The following is a 15,937-nucleotide window of genomic DNA, read 5'->3' as shown; positions in this document are numbered from 1 at the left end:
TCGCTTTGAAAACATCACGTTCTTTATGTTGGTTGGTTTAGACGAGTGATCTCCAGGATGAATGAGGGCAGAGGCCCGTTTCATGGAGACTGTTTAAGTGTAAACCTGGATTAAAAGCCACATTTGAACACCTTCATCAGAGGCTGTGACCATGTTGAAGGACTGATGCTGACGTGCTCTGACACTCATTAGCATAGAAAACAAAGTGGTGAAAGCACAGAGCCCTGAGGAGCTCCACTGGACGGTCTGTTCACAGAACATTTAATTATTTCACTTTTATTTACATGCAAAACAGCCTCAGAGAGAACAGCTGTTTCAGAGCTGCCAGCTTTATTGGAAAGATGAACTGAAATCCTAAAATAGTCCAATTCATGACAAACTGACACGGTGAAATGTTGCAGGATTCAAATGTGTCGATGGATGAACTCTTTCAGTATAAGATGCAATAATACAAAACACATGAAGGTGAGGAGGAATTCATTTAAAGTAAGTGTGATTTAAAGAGGACTGATTCTTTCCTGGTCAGGCTGAAGCTTTCACCGTCTGACCTCTGTAAACAAACCGAAACACGTTCAGTGTTTAGTTTTACCAATTAGGTTTCATGAATCACCATCTGAGAACGTCTCCGATGTGGGCGCCACTCACAGGGATCACTTCCTGTAGAAGGGTCACATGACCTGTTAAACCCAGAGAGCTTCGTGTGACCTCTGACCCTGATCACCAGCGTCAGGGTCAGTGAAGGTGAGATACCGTGTGACAGGAGGAGGAACTATAAAGTTTTATTTGTACGAACACGTAGAACAGATGAAGTCAGAACGAAGCAGGTGGAGCTCAGTCAGGGTGGAGGTGCAGACAGGTGAGCTGAAGGGGAGGAGCCAGTCTGGTCAGGAACTCTCTGTCTCCTCGAGTGAACCTCCTCACCTCTGAAACACACACACACGACTCTGAAGGTTGCAGTCAGGGTGGTGAGGGTGGTGTGTGAGGGTGGGGTTACCTTCTGGTCTCTGGTTGGTGTGTTTCCTGCAGGTGAGGCTGAGCGGCCGAATCATGACATCGCTGCTGCACAGACACAACAGGAAGTGGAGGAGGAAGTCGTCAGCGTCCCCGTCACACACCTGAGACAGACACAGAGGTTATGTCTCTGCAGACTCACGGCTCGGCCCTGTGGAAACGTCCTGCAGGACGCCTGTTTCTCTCTGTGGTGGCCCCCCCACAGCGTCCCCACCGTGCTTCACTGTGTGGACGCTGTTCTTTGGGTTGTAGCTGCATCTTCTTCTCGTTTCACCTCCTCTGACCACAGGACGTTTCAGTCTGCAGGGTCTTTTAACACAGCTCCACCTGTGGGTGGAGGGGCCCTGTGGGTTCTCCTGGTGTGACCCGAGTCCTAAATGCCTCTCGCTGTCCTGCCCCTCCCCTGTGGTCTCCACCCTCCATGTGGGAGGTGTGGCATTCACAGTCAGCCCTGATTACCCTCAGAACTACACCACCTGCTGCTTCATCAGGTCGAGTGGGTGGAGTCAGGGGCACGACCTGAGTCTCGCTGAAACACACGGCTGTAAGGCCCCTCCCTCCTGTTCACGTGAGCCCAGCGTGGGTCCGTCACACCTACAGACTTTTAAAGGTGGAAGTGGCCTTTAAAAGTGGCTGAGTGAGCCCTCATCTGGGACTCTCCTCAGCTCTTGCTGGGACAGTGGCGCGGCTGCCCCTCTGTTGGTCTTCCATGGTCTCTTGTGTTCTGGGGGCCTCTGGATGTCTGGAGTTTTGATCTCCTCCATACCTGCTTCATACCCTGGAGGACGGGGCTGTGGCCCCCCCACACTCCCTAGCAGATCGTTACATGGAGAAACCTTTGGAATACAAGCACGCTGATCCACACAGGTATGCACACAGGTGTTCACTGCTCGTAGACTTAAATTACACCTTTCTTGGCTGCTACTTCGAAGCACATCTGTCCTGCGTACTGCACAACAACATTGAATATTTAGTATTTACTGCTGTTTACACTTAGCTAGATTAATGCAATGGTGTTGTGTTTAGTATGTTGCTTTGTTTTTTTTTGTTTTTTTGCTTGTTTTCTATTCTTCTCTCAACAGGTGATCCAGGAGATTCTTATTTTTTTTCTCCCCCCCTTTCTCACTGTCCCTCTCCCCTTCTGATTTTCCTTTCCTTCCTCTTTCTTTCTCCCTTTCCTATCCCTCACTCATGTCTGTCCCATCTGTAACATCTGAAAATAAAATATAATAAATAATAAAAACAAAGATCGACCAAATGGACCAATACGGCAATGCCACGAAGATCCATTTGGCAAAGTAAATCCATTGGGTATCCTTGTTGGTCTTCAGACAACAATTCTGATGGCTAAAGAACCAAATGGGACAGGCAAAAAAAAAAAAAAAAAAAAAAAAAAAAAAAAAAAAAAAAAAAAAGGTGTGCCCCCAAACCAGTTCAGCAGTAAGGTGTGAGCAGACGGAGCTGTTACCAGGATGCAAACAGGATGTGTCCTTTCAAAGTTAAAGCCTCATCTTAAATTTTAAAGACAAAATAAAGTTTAAAGACGACGATGAGCACGTGACTCACCTGTGACAGGTAAATATATACACCTGACAGGTGCTACTGACCTGGCTCTGCCCACGAGGGAAGACTCTGATGTGACCTCTAACCCTGAGTGCTCTCTGAAGCCCCTCCCACTGAGCATCAGCCAATCCCAGCAGAGCACGAACCAGAGCAGCTGAGAAGCAGACGTGAGCCTCACCTGTCCCGTCATCGATCACCAGCCTGATCGAAGAGCAGAGCCACATGGTTTGATCATGTGACTGTCACCTGACTCATCCAGGTGATTAACACGTATCAGCAGGTGAGCTCAACAGGAAGCTGCTCTTACTTTGCTTTGGACTGAAACACTGACGAGGTCGAGTGACACTGAGAGCTGCTGCAGCCCTGAGAGAGAGAGAGCAACAGGTAAACACACACACCTGAAATCGTGAGCAGTTTCCTCCAAAACGACACTTTACTTACTGCACCAACACTAACACGCCACCAACACGCTAACAACACATGAAGCACTCTGAGTACTTTCACTGCACCCGAGAAACTGACACTAAACACATCCTGTACACACTGTGTGTATTTTATGCAGTACCTGTGTGTACACGCTGCCACACAGCGAGCAGCTCCACTGCAGTTGCAGGAACAGGAAACACACCACGTGACCTTTGACCTGTCCCACAGCGCACCTCTGCTTGCTGCTCAGAGCCCACTCACCCAGGTGCATGATGGGAGCAGGAGGAGGAGGCTGAGCCGAGCTGATAGAAACCAAACAAACAAATAAACAACAGCACGACAAACACGTGAACCAGACTTTACCTGTAAACTTACCTGGTGTCTCCCAGGGAGACCACAGTTATGGAGCTGACAGGTAAGTACGTGCAGTACACACTTCCTGTCCTGAAACACACACACAGGTAAACCGCACAGGTACGTAACCATGGGCGTGACTTTGTATTGAACATTGGGGGGTCAAGATCTCTGTCTAAATAAATAAATCTGGGTACATCCCAGATGATTAAACAACTATTTTGCTGGTAACACCTGAAACCAGTAAAGAAAACCAGCAGCCTATTGATGCAAGATGATCCATAACTTTATTGGGGCTGACATTGTTGGAAATGAGTCCAAATAAAGAGTCCAAACTTTTATAAGCCTGTCTATGTGTGTCTCACCTGGACAGCCTCCTCTGGAAACCAGACAACAGCAGAGTGTTACCCGGCAACAGGCCAGGTGGGTAGGGGGTGTGGCTTAAGTCCAGGTACACCTGCAGACTCCTCCCAGCTTGGTCACAAAGAGTGAGACGCACACCTGCACACACACATTCAGCTAACAGTCAGACCTGAGACTCAGACCTGAAGCACTGATGCCTGCAGTTCCTCTAGTGTCCAGCAGAGGCAGCAGTGAGTCGCCTCCATAGACCCCCATGTTACAACTTCACAGCAGAAAAAGCCTGATACACAAACCACCTGTGTGTTTGTACCTGAGTGTGTGTGTCCAGAGTGGGCGGTCCTGTTGTTCACACTGATCCTTTCAGACACCACACCCTGAAAACACACCAGCTCTGAGCTGAAACACACACACACACACACACACACACACACACACACACACACACACACACACACACACACACACACACCAGTAAGAGAGTGTGTGTGCAGCTGCAGTTCCTCAGATGGCCACAGGGGGCGACTCAGTGAGGGACGAGCAGTTTACCTGCAGTCTAAGACCTCTGAGACGGACAAGACTGTGGGTGGGACGGCCTGAAAACACAGAGAAGAGAGATGGAAAATGTGACGTCATTCAGGGGTAAAACCGCAAAGGATTGTGGGAACGAGTGGCAAGCGGTACTAGCGCACGCAGGCTTTCACACGAAAACAGTCACACAGTAATAAAAAGAAACACAAAAATGGCAAGAAGCTGCTGTATTATTAACTGTGTTGTATTATTAAGTCTTCTGTTGTAGTTATTACGTAATTTATCACAACATGATTGATGATGTAGGTTACAAATAAGTCTTATATTGATTTGAATTGAATTCGTTGCTATGCTGCTTTGTTCACTGTGGCTTTGCGGGCTAATGTTTGTTGTGTTTTGTAGGAAAACCAGAAACAAAATGCAGGAATGTGATCCAGACTGGCCCCTCTATCAGCCTGGGTCATACCAAGTTTAAAGCTGCTACCACAGCCAGATCTGATTGGTTAAGAGAGAGAGCGAGATCGAAACAGCCACGAAACGTCCGCATATATGTGCCCAAGGGTTCTATTGAAGCAAGCAAGTGATGAATAACTGTTTTCCAGTTTGTTGTTAGCAAAGTTTTTTTTCTTTGCATTGTTGATTTGTTTTTCAGGAAGCAGCTAATAATGATGGATTTTTACAATGTTGCCTCTTTCTTGTAAGATTCTATAATAGAATGAAACAATGATGCCAGTTATAAATAAAGACAATAAATTGAATGAATTACGAAACACTCATTTTATTTATATTAGATCTGAAAATGTTGTGTAACACTACAACCTGAAACAACAAACAGATTGTGTTGGCCTGTACAGGAGATAAAATATTTAACAACAGCTAAATAAACGGTAAATGGCCTGTATTTGTATTCTTTACTTAGTCCCGAAGGACCCCAAAGTGCTGGAAATGCTAGCGCTTAATGCAGTGTTTTGATTTTGTTGCCACTTGTACCCACAATGCAGTGCGTGAAAGTCACATGGTCTGTCAATCTCTAAAAAAAAAGTTTAAGGGTCCTGGAGGAAGACGGGGAGCAAACCGAGTGTTACCTGTCTGCAGGTGGGCAGCAGCAGTGGGCGTGTCAGAGTGTGGAATCTCCAACCACGTCTGACTTGTAGGGTCGACTCAGCGTGGAGATCCACCCCACTGCGCTCAGAAACTCCACAGCCAATCAGAACACTGGGATCCTGATTGACAGACACATGGGCCAATCAGCTGCAAGGATTCAGGTCAGATCAACTCCCCACAAACAGGAATGGTGGGAGTCATCTGCATAGCAGTAAAAATGTAAGCTGTGTTTTGATGATGCTGCCTAAGGGAAGCATGTATAATGTAAACAGAACTGGTCCAAGCACTGAACCCTGTGGAACTCCATAATTAACCTCAGTGTGTGAACAACTACAGTTAAAGCTGAAAAACGTGTTCATGTGTACTAATATCAGAGAGCAGAGACCGATGAGGCCAACCTCTGACCACGCCCCTTAGTGACATCATCAAAGCTGGGTTGATACCTGAGTGTTAGCGGCGATGAGTCTGTAGAAACATCCAGGCTGGAGGACAGGAAACCACCGCGTACACACACCTGAGAACACCAGCACCACCTGCACGCACACACACACACGTAACTGTGTATCCAGGTGAGCTCAGGTAAACACACACAGGTGCGTCTCTCACCATTCTCTCCTGCTTTTGTTCACTTTCTTTCTCTGTCATTGGCTCATTCTTTGGGTCCTGCCTCCAGCTGACCACTGGACCAATCACAGCAGCTTTCACTGAGAAGCACAGTCTCAGCCCTGCCTCCTGATCCTCTGCCTCCGCCCCTGTATTCCTCCAGGACACACCCTCCTTCTGCTCCACCCTGATCACCATGGAGACACAGGGCCAGGGGTTGCCGGAGTTGGCTTCTTCTTCTTCTCTTCTCCTCCTCTTACTCCCAGCAGTCTCTTCTTCTTCTTCTACTGTCTGCTTCCTGGCAGTGACATCCCCTCCTGGCTCCTCCCCCTTGTGTCTCAGGTGTGTCTCCATGGCAACAGATGGACTCAGGATGTGCAGGTGGTCCAGAGAGAACTGCAGGTAAACCCTGTGAATTGAACCCAGCTTTATTTAACTCATAATGTTTACAAACAGGAAGGAAGCTCACACCCTGAACCAATCAGACGCCCTCTTACATCACAGAGAGTGGACCAATGAGCAGTCAGCATGCTGCAGGTTGTGTGTGTGTGTACCTGCAGTGTTTGTGTGTGATGAACCTGTCCTGGTCCAGGTGTTGGTAGGAGGGGAAATCTGATTGGAGGAATCTCTCTGTCACCATGGTGAACTGCACCACACCCACCAGACAACCTGCAGCACACACACACACACACATTAAAGAATAAAGCTGTGTGTCCCTGTGTGTGTGTCTGTGTGCGTGCATTGTACCGATCCAGGCGCTGTTAAAGACCGCCCTCTGCGCTCCCTCCTCCTCCTCGCTGCTCTCCGTCAGCACGCAGGCTGCAGCTCCCGCGGCGTCTCTGAGCTGCATCGAGTGTTTGAACTCAGACGTCTGTGACGGCAGCTCCAGCACGCCGACCAGCAGCAGGGGGCGCTGCCTGACACACAAACCGGCAAAAACCATTGGTACGTAATCACACGACTTCATGTGGGAGCTGCTGTCACCTTACCTGACAGGGTCTCCACCCCGAGGCTCGGAGGACAGAGTCCTGCAAGACCAGGACAGGAACCCGTTGATCTGGGCGGAGGTCAGGTTGGAGCCATCAGGGGGCAGCAGAGAGCTCAGAGGGGCCGAAGACCAGCAGCCAGTCTGCAGGGACTCCAGGAGCTCCGACACACCGAGGTACTGCCGGACCGCCGAGGACACGCTGTACTGCAGGGACACAGAGCACACTGAGCATGCTCCACACTCACCTGTAAGGAAGACAGGTGAGAGTGGGACCTACCTGCGTCACAGGACAGGTGTGAGGCTCGTCCAGCATCTCAGCGTAGATGTCTCTGCGTCCTCGTCCTCCAGCTCTGCTCAGAGTCTCCATCAGCCTCCAGGACAGCAAGCACACACACTGCTGCCTCCACACACCTTGGACCAGACTGAGGACCAAGACCAGAACCAGGACCAGGAAACAAGCCAGAGCCAGCAGAGGACAGGAGGACAAAGGTTAGGCTCTGCTGTCTCTGACTGTGGACAGGTGGTGGTGGGTGGAGCCTCACCTGTGTGCCAGCTGCGAGCTTAGGTGACAGGTCCACAGGTAATCGGACACATCTGTGTTTCTCTGCAGCAGTAACCGTGGTAACGCCCCATCTCCCGGGCAGCGGTTGTCGGGTGGCGAGCCTCCCGCCCTGCTGAAGGTCGTCACCCTCAGGCTGGAGCGCAGGCAGGTGCAAAGCATGCTGGGAGGGAAGTCCGGGCAGGGCCGGTACAGGAAGTGGGCGTGATGCAACTGCAGGAGGAGGAACCATCAAACTTTATTAGTCGTGGCTGCCACGAACACAAACGGGCATGATGATGTCACATCATGTGACTCACCTCCACTCTGTCTCCCGCCCTCAGCTTCCTCTTCGCCGCCGGCTGATAGGCCACGCACAGACCCACCTTCCCATCCAGCACGTAGAGCCCCGCCCCCTCACTCACAACCTCAGTCACCGTGCCCTATCACAGCAGAGGAGGCTTAGTAATCAGCACACAGGTACAAACCTGTGGTAGCCAATCAGAGCTCACAGCACTCTCACCTGGTAGCTGATGACTTTGGATTGCTTTATCCTCACAGCTGATTGGTCCAGCTCCACCTCCTCATGCTCCGCCTCCTCACAGTCGTCCTCAGCAGGCTGTGACAGCAGGGACTCAGAGTGTGTGTGTTCCTGTGTGTGTTCCTGTGTGTGCGTGTAGTCGGCGTGCAGCTCGGAGCGCTTCGTCACACACAGGATGTTGTTTCCTCTCCAGCCTCGTAGCGCACACACACGTAGAGCTGTCACACACACGCTCTGCCCGACACACACACGCTGGATCCAGCTGAGCCAGCTGCTGTCCTGCACACACACACACACACACACACTGAGCTTCATCGTCCCTCCTCACCATCATCATCCTCAGAGAGCTGGTACCTGTACGAGCACGGGCAGCGAGCGCGACTCATCCGTCAGCGTGAAGCAAAAGAAGGTCGTTCCTGCCACGGCCAGCAGAGGGCAGACTGAGCCCACCTCTCCGAACACGCTCAGCCGCTGACCTTTGACCCTGGAGCACACACACACATCTGTCACACACACTGCTCAGAAACTCCACTGCAGTTCAGAGGTCATGTGACCCACCTGTGCCTCAGCAGCCTGCCGGCCTCTCCGACTCCCACCGCTCCGCTTAGCTCCACCCTTCCAGGAGCAGCAGCCAATCCCTGCTCAGCACCAGGACACAACAGGACAGGGGAGCCAATCAGCTCCAAGAAGCCTGCGGCCTCTTCCTGGCCCGATGCATTGTGGGGGATGTAGTTCCAGTGAGGGAGGAAAACGGGACGATCGAGCCACAGGGGCGAGAGAGACAGGCACTGGATGAGGGAGAGAGAGAGACGCGGGTGAGAGAGAGGCGGAGTGTGTCCTGGGTGGATGCTGGAAGCCTGTACTGATGATGACAGCTTCATCAGCTCTGATCTGCAGTGATGCCGTTTGTTTTATAGCTGCAGTAGATCAGATTAGATTAGATCAGATCAGATTAGATTAGATTAGATTGGATTAGATCAGATCTAATCTAATCTAATCTGATCTGATTAGATGAAACTTTATTGATCCCTCGGCTGCGTTCCTCCAGGAAATTCGGTTTCCAACAGCCCAGCACCGACAGAAGTTACAGAAGGTGAGCAGAAATATACACATATACAAATACAGAGTATAGAAAAGGGATGAATAGAAATAGCAATAAGGACACAAGGGAATTGCACATTTCAAGTACTGTGAGTCATTAATCCGTGCGGTGATGCTAGGACCACACTGAGCCTGCTGCAGCTGTCTGACTGTAATCTGTCAGGTTACTGCAGGTGATGCTATCTGTATACTTTATGTGAGGAGGAGGCTCCACATCTTTATAAAGCTCTGCTGTCATCACGTCTGTGCCAGCACAGTTACTCACTTGCTGACAGACTCTGTCTTTACATCCTTACTTATCGATCAGCTAAGTGAATCCATATAAACACAGCTCACATTTAACAAGTCCTGATGTTTCTGAGTTACAGAAATGAAAGTCAGCTGTTGAGCTTGTTTGCTTGTTTCATGCTGATGTAAACATCAGCAGAGAAGCGTGTGATGACCAGACTCTATCAGCACTTGTGTCCCTGCACAGAGAATGAGCTGAATTAAAGAGGAATTCGATTTCATTCACGTTGCACATGAACACCTGCAGTTTGTTGTGACCTCGTTACCATCAGTTCTGACCAGATCCGGTTTAGTGACGCTGCTGTGAAGAAGCTCCTGAGAACTAACCAGCTGATGGACCATGGGTTAAGGTTAGGCTCCTCCCCCTCTGACTCACCTCACACATGACGCTGCCGCTGGCGTCCGTCAGCCTGTACTCTCCGTCAGGGCCTTCTCTCAGACAGCCAATCAGCAGCAGGTTGACCCTCGGCAGCGCCCTCTGACCCGGCACGGCGAGCTCCGCCTCCCTGGCCCAGGCTCTCTGCTGATTGGTGCTCCAGGACAGGTTGCTGACGCAGGCCAGGTGCTGCTGGGAGACGAGCTGGGAGACGGACAGCAGCCTGCGGACAGACGGGAGGACAGCGGTAAGGCCAGGTCACGTGACCTGCTACAGCGATGATGTCAGCGGGCGTTACCTGTAGCTGACAGGTAAGCTGTGGGCCACACACATCTGCTGCTGGATCGCCTGCACCGCACACATGCTCAGATTGAAGAGGCTGAGGTCACCGTGGTTACCTGGGAAAACAAAGTTTAAAGGGTAAACACAAACATAAACAACTGAAGCCCCGCCCACTGAGAACACCTGAAGTGGACACCAGAGCTGGTGTGTCAACAGGTGGGACCACCTGAGGAAGCAGCTGCTCTTCATCCTCAGACTCTTAGTCCTCCCTGTTCCTCACTGACAGTCGGTCACCTTCATGGCTCTGACCTTTGAACCACACTCACATCTACACACTGGACTGCTCTGATGACACCTGTGAGGGCAGGTGAGCCCTGCTTTCACTGTTTAAATAATGGTTTAAATAGTATTTGGTTTCATAAAAGACATGGACATCGTCATTAAGGATTTAAAGTACAGCTGATTTATCAGCCAGCTGTTTCAAACAAACAGGAACTCACCTGTCTGCGAGGGGGCGGAGCTACACACCACAGGACTCAGGTGTTCAGAGATGGAGGTGAAGATGTTCTTTAACCACAGGGACTCCTAAAGAAACAAAGCAGCAGGTCGGAGGTCACAATAATAAATGTAAAACAGGCTCACATCCTTATATTCTCTTTTCTGTGTGGATTTCTGCTATAGAATTAGCTCGAAACAGCGATCGGCTGCTGCTCTTAATTGCCAGGACAGGCCGGGTTTCGGCAACCCTCAAGGGTGCTTCGCAACCAGCGGGCCTTAACGCCGTTAAGATGCCGCCTAAGAGGAGCAACGTTAATGAGGAGGAACTGGAGGACATAAAGAAATCCCTAAACTTTATGTCTGAAGAAATAACAACAATTTCAAAACAACAAAATCTGATACTCAATTTAATGGATGATATTAAAGAACTAAGAAGGCAGAGCGAGGAAAAGGACAAGAAGATTGCTATGCTGGAAGGACGGGTGTCAGATCTGGAACAATATTCAAGAGTAAATGATGTGATAGTGACAGGACTGGAAACCAAGCATCAGACATACGCACGGGTAGCAGCATCAGAGAGAGGGGAGCCACCCGAGCAAGAGCTACGCTCTTTGGAAGAGCAGGTAATGGCCTTCTTTAAAAGCAAAGGTATCAAAATGGACAGTAAAAATATTGAGGGATGCCATCCTCTTCCTGCCATTATCATTCATTTTGTTAATAGAAAACAGAAAAAAGAACTGCTCAAGCAAGGAAGAAAGCTAAAAGGTACAAATGTTTATTTAAATGAACACCTAATCAAGAAAAATGCAGACATTGCAAGACAAGCAAGAATATTAAGAAAACAGAAGAAAATACAGTCAACTTGGACGTCAGACTGTAAAATATTCATTAAGTTAAATGGAACACCAGAGCAGGCTAAGGTTCTAGTCATCAAAGAGATGACGGAACTAGAAAAATATAACTGATAAATGCAAAGCAGTGCTAAATATGATGGGACCGTCCAAGTGCACAACCAACGCAGATGTCTGACAATTTTCAACTAACAACTCATATAGATATTGAAAATAAGACATTGATGTATGACAGCAACATAGATCCTGATTGTAATTTCTTTAACAATAAGACAAATGAATGCAATTATTATACAAATGAGCAACTTAAAAAGGAATTCAAGGTAGAACAGGGTATAACAATGGTTCACTTTAATAGTCGAAGCTTATATGCAAACTTTCAATCCATCAAAGACTACATAACACAGTTTGAACAGCCATTCAATGTGATAGCCATATCGGAGACCTGGATAACTCCTGGAAAAGAAGAAGACTTTAAAATAAATGGATATGAATTCCTTCATGTAGACAGGATCAACAAGAAAGGAGGTGGGGTGGCACTTTACATTGATAAAAACCTAAAGTACAAAAGAATGGGAAGAATGACAACTGTTATTGATGGAGTGATGGAATGTTTATCAGTGGAAATAAGTATGGAAAAAAGGAAAAACCTAATTGTCAGTTGTATATATAGAACACCAGGATCTAAGATTGAGATATTTAAGGATAATATGGAGGACTTATTTACAAATATAAATCAGAAGAGAATGTTTATTTGTGGGGACTTTAATATTGACTTATTGAATCCAAATCATAATAAGAGTACAGAAGAATTTATTGATTCCATGTACAGCATCGGTTTATTTCCACTGATAACAAGACCGACCAGAATAACATCTCATTGTGCAACTCTATTAGATAATATATTTACAAATATAATAGAAGGAAAGATAAAAAGTGGGCTGTTAATCAATGATATAAGTGACCATTTACCAGTCTTTGCATCTTATAAATGCCATTATAAAGTGAACAACGATGGACATAAGATTATTTACAAAAGAATAAGAACAGAGAAGACCTTAAATTGTCTTAGAAATGAACTTTTAAAGCAAGATTGGAATATTGTGTATGAACAAACAGAAGTTAATAAAGCTTACGAAGGATTTTTAAGAACATTTAACACATTACTTGATAAAAACTGCCCAGTAATTGAAATCAATAGGAAACACAACTATGCAGGAAGACCATGGATGACAAAAGGACTACAAAATGCCAGCAAAAAAAAGAATACCCTATATCGAGAATTCATAAAAAAGAGAACAATAGAAACTGAAATGAAGTATAAAACTTACAAAAATAATTTAACTAATATAATGAGATCCTGTAAAAGAGAGTATTACATTAAAAGGTTAGAACACAATAAAGATAACACAAGAGATATATGGAATGTATTAAACAGAATAATCAAAAATGAATCAAGGAATAATGATTACCCTGGGTACTTTATAGAAGGGACAAGAAGTATTAATAACATGGAGGAGATAGTAAATGGCTTTAATGAATTCTTCGTAAACATAGGGCCAAAACTGGCAGAAGAAATAAAGGTTGATGGAATAGAAAGGGACACTGGTGAAAATATTGAAAGGAATAGTAGCTCAATGTTTTTAAGAGCAGTGGAAGAGAAAGAGATTTATGACATAGTTAGAGGACTTAAGAACAAAACCAGTACAGACTGGAATGATATTGATATGGTAACGGTAAAGACAGTTATTGATGGTATCGTAAAACCATTAAAATATATATTCAACTTGTCGTTTCAAAAAGGAGTTTTTCCACAAAAAATGAAAGTTGCTAAAGTTATTCCCATTTACAAAACCGGTGAAAGACATCATTTTACAAACTATAGACCAGTGTCAATACTCTCCCAGTTCTCTAAGATACTGAAAAACTCTTCATAAAAAGATTTGACAGTTTTGTGGAAAAATATGAATTAATGACAGATAGTCAGTATGGGTTCAGAAGCAACAGATCAACAGCTTTGGCACTGATAGATTTAATGGAAAAGATAACGGAATGTATGGATAATAAGAGGTATGTGCTCGGAGTTTTCTTAGATCTAAAGAAGGCGTTTGATACTGTTAATCATGAAATTCTATTAAAAAAACTGGAAAAGTACGGGTTTAGGGGAGTGGTTTTGGACTGGTTAAAAAGCTATGTAGGGAATAGGCAACAATATGTACAAATAAATGAATATAAATCTAATTTGATGGATATAGCTTGTGGAGTACCTCAAGGTTCAGTACTGGGTCCAAAAATGTTTATTATGTACTTAAATGATATCTGCAGAGTATCGGAGATTTTAAAGTTTGTAATATTTGCAGATGACACAAACATACTGTGTTCAGGAGAGGAATTGCCACAGGTTTTGGAGATGATCACACAGGAATTAACGATATTAAAGAAGTGGTTTGATATAAATAAATTATCATTGAATCTAGATAAAACCAAATTCATGTTGTTTGGAAACCAAAAGAAAAACATCGAAGTAGAAATATGTGTTGACAATGTATATTTAGAAAGAGTAAATGAAATAAAATTTCTTGGGGTGATCATTGACCACAAGCTCTGTTGGAAGCCACACATTACTTATGTTTGGGGGAAATTGGCACGGGGCATTGCCGTCCTGGGAAAAGCAAAGCATATGTTGGATCAGAAAGCACTGCACATTTTATACTGTGCTTTACTACTGCCATATATGAGCTACTGTGTAGAGGTCTGGGGAAACACATACAAAAGTAACACACAAACAATAACTATAATACAGAAAAGGGCCATTAGATTAATAAATAATGTGGGGTACAGGGACCATACAAATGCACTCTTTGTCAAAATGCAAGCTATTAAATTCCAAGACTTGGTGAAGCTTAAAACAGCGCAAATAATGTATAAAGTCAGAAATAAATTGCTTCCCAAAGAAATCTGTAAATTGTTCATAGAAAGAGAAGGTGGGTATAACTTAAGAGGGAAATGGAATTTAAAAATACAAAGTGCTAGAACAACTTTAAGAACTATGTCAATTGCAGGAGTTAAATTATGGAACAGTCTAACAGAAGAAATGAAAGACAGTCAAAACATAAAACAGTTTAAAGTAAAATATAAAAACCTAATTTTAAATAAGTATAAGAATGAAGAAAACGGGGTTAACCCAGGACGGTAATGTAGCTGGTAATGGTGTTGTGGTTGTTTTTTTGTTTTTTTGTTTTGTTTTGGTTTGTTGTTTTTCCATAACTTGTGTATCTGCAAATATACACATTCTGTATTTTTCATATGAAAGAAACTATACTGTGGTGGGGCTTGCTAATTTCTTGTTTTTGATTTATGTATGTTATGTTTTGTTTTACTTCATATGTTTCATATGTTGTTTGTTTAATTTAAGACAAAAAAAAATTAAATGAATGAGAGGTAAAACTTGAAGGGGTAGGGACAAATAAGTAAATACTTCAGCCTACTCCTTTTCAAACAAATACTGGAATGATATTTTGTAATGATTGTGAAGGCACATGTTTGAAATGTTTGAAATAAAAATGAACTGAACTGAACTCTGCCTACGTCATGACGCAGACAGTCTACGTACGCAGGGCTGTGCGTGTACGTAGACTGTTATTTATCGCTCAGTTCGGGCAAACAGGGTCAGACTGGGACTCACCGCCTCGGTGCTGGGCTTGACCCGGTCCAGGAGCTCCTGCAGGGGGTCCATGTCTTCGCTCCGGGTGCCGGTTTCTCCCCCTGCTGACAAACTCCCGCTCACGGCTTTCAAACAGCTTCCGGTCCTCCTCCTGTTGATGTCCTCCCTCTGACCGTCGCCCCCGTGTTCCCGCCTCTTACCGTTCATAAAGCCGCCATGATGCCCTACCGTCCTACTTTGTTTACTTTTGTTCTGTATTTTAAACAAATCATCAAACTTATTAAACTGACTAGTCTCTGCTCACGCAGGATCTCTACCGCGCATGTGCGGAACAACTTTTCCCTACCCTGCATTTCACAATAAAAGCCCTTCACGTTCACATACACTCAGTGGTCTCCTACCTCCTTTCCTAAGCACTTTTCCTTGATAGAAACGTTGTGAGGTGGAGGAAATGTGTTTAGGAGATGTGATAAGAACTCAGGAAAGGAAACAGCTGTGTTTGAACTACAAGTCGATCACGTGACTCCAGCCCAGCGTGTTCTCAGCCTGATTAGTGCAGGTGAAGAACATGCTTTTATTATGAAGGGGTCAGACTTCCTGCTGAGGCTCAGGGTCATGTGACTGACAGCACCTTTTGCAGCTCACCTGACGCCACAAGGTGTTTCCTTTTCAGGAGGATGACACCGTGCGAACCTCGGGAATCTCAAACAAAAACACATTTCTGTCAAGTGGAAACTTTAAAATAAAATAAAATAATATATATATATATATATATATATATATATATATATATATATATATATATATATATATATATATATATATATAATTTTATTTTTTTGAGCTTGCAGAGCATAG

General features: G+C 45.5%; 1 pseudogene across 1 annotated transcript; it reads right to left on the bottom strand.

Annotated features, from left to right (window-relative positions):
* Window positions 1-244: 244 nt before the first annotated feature.
* Window positions 245-15,451, bottom strand: LOC308396829 (CST complex subunit CTC1-like; annotated as a pseudogene). Its single transcript, XR_013974758.1, has 24 exons — window positions 15,101-15,451; window positions 10,567-10,651; window positions 10,083-10,182; window positions 9,785-10,007; window positions 8,578-8,807; window positions 8,374-8,503; window positions 8,002-8,298; window positions 7,799-7,921; window positions 7,483-7,712; window positions 7,218-7,362; window positions 6,942-7,144; window positions 6,700-6,869; window positions 6,507-6,621; window positions 5,793-6,361; window positions 5,331-5,468; window positions 4,264-4,310; window positions 4,028-4,113; window positions 3,720-3,855; window positions 3,376-3,444; window positions 3,140-3,302; window positions 2,882-2,937; window positions 2,619-2,775; window positions 995-1,115; window positions 245-923 (listed from the first exon to the last, which is right to left on the bottom strand). The product of XR_013974758.1 is annotated as a CST complex subunit CTC1-like (transcript).
* Between the last annotated feature and the right edge of the window lie 486 nt (window positions 15,452-15,937).

Source organism: Rhamphochromis sp. 'chilingali' (genome assembly GCF_963969265.1).
Source record: "Rhamphochromis sp. 'chilingali' genome assembly, chromosome: 1".
Classification (NCBI taxonomy): Eukaryota; Metazoa; Chordata; class Actinopteri; order Cichliformes; family Cichlidae; genus Rhamphochromis; species Rhamphochromis sp. 'chilingali'.
The sequence above is the reverse complement of the archived record's forward strand: the minus strand, read 5'-3'. Positions and strand labels throughout refer to the sequence as shown.